Genomic DNA, 6,909 nt, shown 5'->3' on the forward strand with positions numbered 1-6,909 from the left:
GATTATTATTCGTTAAAATATGAATTTCAAAAGATTTTAAAGTGGCCCAAAACGTGATCATTACTATAATAAGTCTATATTGCATTCATTCATTTATCATAAAGAACGTCAGTTTATACACCATGTAGGCCTACGTAACATTAGGCTTTCACCAATTATCGACTGTTTGCATTGTGCACTTCGCGCCGCCCGCTTGAAATAAATCGAGCGCATTACGTGTTCACACGAAACTGCCACTTTAACAGTCGTTTTAATTAGCAGATATTTATCATTCACAATATTTTTTGGAATCTATCATGCATCACACGTACAAGTCGGTACGTCGCCATCATAAAAGCAGGCAGCGGCAAAGAACATGTATATTTAACCATTCAGCGATTGTATTTGTTAATTGTTTGATCTGCTTTGATGTAAAGCGCTCCTAAACTGCAGTTTTGTCTAGTTTTTGGCATCGATTTCTGTTTTAACTGTGTGTTAAGTAGGCAAGGATGATCGCGATAGTAAGACAAGATCGTTGATGGTCGCGCTAAAATGGAACTGTAATCAATTTTTAAAACACTACTATACATCACCGAAGTCGCTGAGTCGGACGGCCGCGCGCAAAAGATCGTTTACCCAATATTCCTCATAAATATTAAAAAATATCGGATACTGCAAGGCTACACAAGACCATCAACATTTCTTTAATTCGTTGCAAACGAGATAGGACTATAGGCCTACTGAGAATGTTAGGAAATGCGCTAATTACGATATGTATTTCCCTAGTGCTTTAAATCGCATTAAGATTTCAACTCTGTCGTATTAAATACGAAGTCAATATTGCATTTGCCTGCAGGTCAGGCATTACTGCTTTTGATTTTATATCGATGAGGGGGAAGCACAAAGACCCATTTTTTTTTTATGTCCACGGGGAATTAACCCCTCTTGCTTATAGTTCAGTGTAACTGGTGCAATTTACTTGAAAACGTACGGTACTCCCATCTAGTGAACAGATAGATTGGGAGTTGATAACTGGACTCATCAGGGGCAGTGTCATTCCTAATATTGCTAGCGGGTGCCATCAAAATGAAATGGCAGCCGAATCAATTTTAGATGGAAATTATATTCACTTATGCAGCGAAGTAAAGTTAAACACAAAAACGAAGTTATATAGGCCTTTTTGATATCGAATGATTGTCCGACGTTATATGAATGGACTTATTCAAGTAGGTTGGGCCGAAGCAGACATATTCGGCAAGTTTACTTTAAAAGATTACATACGGTACGAGTGGTCATCTCTCTTTGTTTTCTGGAAATTTTCTGAGTTGCTTCTGTTTTTGAACAAGTTTTTAATGATTTGCGACCAGATGCATATATTGAATCTTCTCTGTCTCAACAGTATTTCATAACTTGAATTAATTAAATCTCAACAAAACCATATGTTAAACGAGCTGGACGGGGGGGGGGGGTATGTGGACCTCCACAGAAAGTTTAAATTCGAGATGTAATAGCGCCTCACGAATAGGCTCGGAAATGCACCTCCTGCATGAGAGGTCTGACGATGATGACGATGATTAATGACAATGACGATGATAATGGTGACAATGATGACGATGATGATGATTCTTGATGACAGTTTGAAGGATGGGTTAAAGAAAGCAAACCAACCCGGTCGAGGCTGGGGTCAGTTGTCAGAGTACATGGGAAAACGATGGCAAAAACTATGAATGGATTCGATGCTATGGTGTACACAAATTGTGGGCGCATGGTTTTTAGTGGCACAATGGATACCTCAACTGTTGATCACACATTCATATTCAAATATTGTTATGACAATTCTAAGTCTCATGAAGTCTAAAAAAACACATAACCAATAGCTATTTTGTAAACAATTTATTCTATTTCATAAATTTAATTTCATTCAATATACAAAAATTATTCTACAGTAAATACATCTCGACTCACACATACGGAATATAGATAAATATCAACAATTATATTACGCAGAAGACAAGCAGAATAAACGTTCTTTTTGCTTTATTATTAGTAAGTATGCAAATACCCTAAATATTTTAGTAAAATAAGCAAAAATACATTTAAATACTGTGATATAGGCATTATGTCAACATTGTGTAAAAAACGATCATGTTTAAAAACATTAAATTTCCAAGGTACTTAAAAATTCTGGTTACTGTAATGTCTGAAATAAGACAGTAACTAAATTTCATTCTGTCATTACAGCACATACTGTACAATCAGCGACTTTTTAGACAGTGAAGGGAAAACAATTTAACAGTGAGTGTGTAGATACCACACATGGACAATATATCATGTACAAGCACCATGGATCTAAGTCCATACAGTTACTTGTTGTAAATAACACCTAAACACATAATATTTATAAACATATTCAGTGACTTAATAGACATTTTCAATGAATAACAAATTAATAACGTAAGTACATACTTTTGTCCGTAAGTATGAAATAAAATACCTCTGGAATGAGTTGAGCATACTATTATATCATCAGATTTCATTATAAATGCTTTACATTTTCTTTAATTAAAAAATAAATCAATTAAAAAATCTCATGTGCATAACAAAATTATAAAAATAATTTCAATACCTATTAACAAGTCGGAAATCATTCAACCAAGACCAGGTCTGATGGTCATCTATATATATTTGCACTTATTCCCTAGAATATGCTACCTTTAACTACCAAAGCCTTTAGTGTCTTCCAAAGTTTCATGTTACCATAGAAATTTTTCTATGATGTTACCAAGGTCATTATCATTGGTAAGTGAAAGGTCACTCAAAGCTCCCATATTTTACAACAGATCAAAATGCCACATACTATTTTCTCTTGTATAAATGTTTTCTAAGAAAGATGTAGCATTATTTTCCTGGAAGTCAAAATTTGATGTAGTAAGTAGCAATATATTATAATTATTTCTTCTTGTTTATATATTTTGCAGTAATAGAATAGCTGAAAAACATGGCAGTATATTACAAACAAATAGGAATCACTCTGCTGTCATTTTTGTTTTTAAAGTAATAAACAATAAATTAAGACATACTGTAACTAGTCATGCCATCAGTGTATGTAAATTTTGTCAGATTGCTATTTTTTAATAATTTAGAGGTAAATATAAAAATCAGACAGTGATATTTCACCAATTGATGAAGCTACTGAATACTGACTGATATTGATAGCAGTTGCAAATATTTCATAGTAGGTCCCACTTGATTCATCACAAAATTACGCATGTTTGAAAATGTGGACAATGTGTGGCCGTTTACTAAAGAATCTTCAACAAATTCTTATTAGGTTCTTGCAGCTTTGAGGTAGCCAACGAATTCCATAAAGATGATTATTGTAAAAGAATCAATGCAATAATTCTTCTAGTTGATGTATCTACTAGAATAATTGCAGTGCTTCTTTCTAGGTACATAACCATGGAGGAAATATATTATGGATACATGTTCATATAACAACCTACTACAGTATGGTAAAGTAGCCAGGCTTATTCTATATAACAGCCTGTTCAGGACAAATAGGAGGCTTTATACGGTGAATGACATAACATGGTTAAAATAGCTTATATTACTATTTAATGATCAAAATAGTTTCATTATAGGTAAATGACCTGTTCTACAGTACTATGGTTAAAATAGTTACTGTATTATTTTCTTTCTCTATGGCATTATCGATCAGCGCCCTACTATATTTTCCCGGCAAAATAGCTAGTTTTATTATAGGTGAATGGCTTGTTATATTTTGGGGTAAAATAGCCAGTTCTATTAAGGTTAAATAGCTATTTAGTATGGAGAGGTTTCTACGGTTGAAAAACCTTTTTAATATTTATATGGCACGTTCTATTACGGCCTCTTCTACACTCTTCACCCTAGTATGTTTTTCTCTTCAGTGTCAGTAATAATAATCGGAGTTAAGCAAAACAGTTTAGGTGGTAATCACCAAAAACAACCTGAAAGACATTGTCTTAACATATATATATTTCTAAAATAACATGCTTCATTGGTGTCAGATAAAATGCAATGAAGACCTAAGGCATGTCAAAATATACAGCCAAGTCTAGCTTTAGGCATAGCATTAATATTCAGCACTTTACATTGGGAATTTCAATGTAAAATTTAAATGAACATAATGTGTGTCCCCCAACATTAACAGAGTTTGTTCATAAGAGTGAGCGTTGTGAGTGTAGGCTTATTAACTGGAAAGCCAAAAGCAATATTTTTCTTAATTCTGCTTTCGTGTCCTTTCCCAGGCTCTGGGAAGAACTACCTGCTCTACTTCAAAACTCTGTTAATGTTTCCTGTTTTAAGAATAATTTAATTAAGCATTTTATTTCATTTTATGTTTCTGATTAGTTCTGATTGTTTTTGTGTATTTCATTTTATATGAAGGATAGGGAGCAAATATTGTTCAGGCTTTCGCCCATTCCCTATGCGGGCAATGCATGACGTTTTTCTCCTATATGCTTTTTGCCAAATAAATATTATAAACAAAATTTTTATTCTCTACTCTCAAAAATGTTCTGTACAAAAATATCATATGATGTAATAATTATAAGGATGATAACAATAATAAATAGCACCTTTTCATACAGATAAACTAATCATTTATGACAATAATGGCTATAACTTTAATTATCTATCAGATAATTCAAGAGAGACATCAGAGGTGGCAATAGGGCAGAACGAAGCCACTGGGAAGGCTGCTGGCCCCCACCCACATAAAGTAGCTCAGGCAATTACACACCTGTGTCATAGTGCACTGCTACTAATGAGTACATATGAAATGAAACAAGGCTTTAAAAGTATTAGTATAACATTTGAGCAATATTCTTGTTAAGCATCTAAAAGATTTATATATTTGTTGAGAAAAAAAAAACAAAGAAGCCTATTTGACTCCACAATCAACAATTTTATATAACTTTCTTCTGCTTAAATTCAATCCATTACAACAAGTAGAAATCATCTCAATATAGTTGTGTATACATTAGAATATGCAATAACTAAACAAATCTTGCTATTAATAAGAAAATATATCATTGTTTATATATTATTCGTCTATGAATATATTGCTATGTTTATGACATTTAACGTTTTTGTGTCCATTTTTGGTTGAAGAGGAAAGTATCTAAAATGAATTTTTCTTGAGTCATTACAATACTCAAAACAACACATATTATATATCTGCTTCAGATATCGGTGGATGTTTTTTTTTTTTTTTTTTAAACCATTTCATTGTGGTGGCTTCCCTTCGTGTTTAAGTTCGACAAACTGGTGCAAGAGCTCGCCAATAGTCCGACCAGGGCGTTGGATGGCGACCAGACTGCCCTCACAAGATTCAATGGGCATGACCGTCATAATCAGAGTCAATAGTGCAAAGAACATCATTACTACAGTCACTGTTAATCGCAGTGCCCTCTTCAGCTGGTACCAAGGCAAGCTAACATCAATTGGAAGCCAGTCTAATAAAGGGTTCTGTTGTACATGAAAACTGAAAGAGAAATCATAGAGAATTTAAATCTTGTGAGTGTTTTGCAGCAGCCAATTGAAGAGTTTAAGTACCAGAAAATATTAATAATTGTAGATGTCATGTATCACACTATTTTTTGATCACAAAATATACCAAGCATTGATCTAGTTATTCATTTGAACATCAGTATCATCATCCATCTTCTTCACCATCACTTTTATTATCATTCTCTTCATCATTATCATCATATAGAGAGAAAAAATCCAGCCAATAATGATGATGATAATTTTAAATCATCAACCAAACACCAAAAAAATGTAGAGATTCTTTAAATATGTAGACATATATGGTACCCAGGCTACTAGCCTTCCTCCTTGCAGAGCATTAATCAAGGTACCATTAATATTACTGTATAATAAATATTAATATTAGCATTATCGTTACTCTCAATCTCTCGCTAATGTTCGTTCATTATTAGAATGGATCCAGGGTAATAATCAATCTCTCTCATCTAGCAGATTGATGATTAAAATATTCCCCCACTTCTATCAATAACATCAAGCAATATCCTACACTGATTTACCATACAAACTAGCACTAGATGAAGCATATATTATAGGATATACTGCTTATGATAACATCTGAAATAATTTTAAAAGATTAAATTAATGTATTGAATTGATCAATTAAAGAATCTAATGAGATGACACAGACCAAAACAATTCAGTTTTTTTTAATTTTCTAATGTTTTACTACAAAAACTAGTGGTACAGTAAATAAATAAACTAATAGACTAAACCATTAGTAAAAAATACAGTATAGCAATATTGTAATAACTGTAATACAGTATAGCAATACTGTAATAACTGTAATACAGTACAGTATAGCAATACTGTACTAACTGTAATACAGTATAGCAATACTGTAATAACTGTAATACAGTAAAGCAATACTGTTATAACTGTAATACAGTATAGCAATACTGTAATAACTGTAATACAGTATAGCAATACTGTAATAACTGTAATACAGTAAAGCAATACTGTAATAACTGTAATACAGTATAGCAATACTGTAATTACTGTAATACAGTATAGCAATACTGTAATAACTGTAATACAGTATAGCAATACTGTAATTACTGTAATACAGTATAGCAATACTGTAATTACTGTAATACAGTATAGCAATACTGTAATTACTGTAATACAGTAAGGCAATACTGTAATTACTGTAATACAGTATGGCAATAATGTAATAACTGTAATACAGTATAGCAATACTGTAATTACTGTAATACAGTATAGCAATACTGTAATTACTGTAATACAGTATAGCTATACTGTAATTACTGTAATACAGTATAGCAATACTGTAATTACTGTAATACAGTATAGCAATACTGTAATAACTGTAATACAGTA

At 32.3% G+C, this 6,909-nt stretch overlaps 1 protein-coding gene across 1 annotated transcript in view; it reads right to left on the reverse strand.

Moving 5' to 3' along the window:
• Window positions 1–2,778: 2,778 nt before the first annotated feature.
• LOC117105056 (lymphoid-restricted membrane protein-like) overlaps window positions 2,779–6,909 on the reverse strand; it is a 76,983-nt gene continuing 72,852 nt past the window's right edge. The window contains exon 46 of the mRNA XM_033246065.1: window positions 2,779–5,208. The gene's annotated coding sequence lies outside the window, so the exon portion shown is untranslated. The remainder of the gene's footprint in view (window positions 5,209–6,909) is intronic.

Source organism: Anneissia japonica, unplaced genomic scaffold, assembly GCF_011630105.1.
Source record: "Anneissia japonica isolate Jap-2015-1 unplaced genomic scaffold, ASM1163010v1 scaffold287834_len5846547_cov211, whole genome shotgun sequence".
In the NCBI taxonomy this organism is placed as follows: Eukaryota; Metazoa; Echinodermata; class Crinoidea; order Comatulida; family Comatulidae; genus Anneissia; species Anneissia japonica.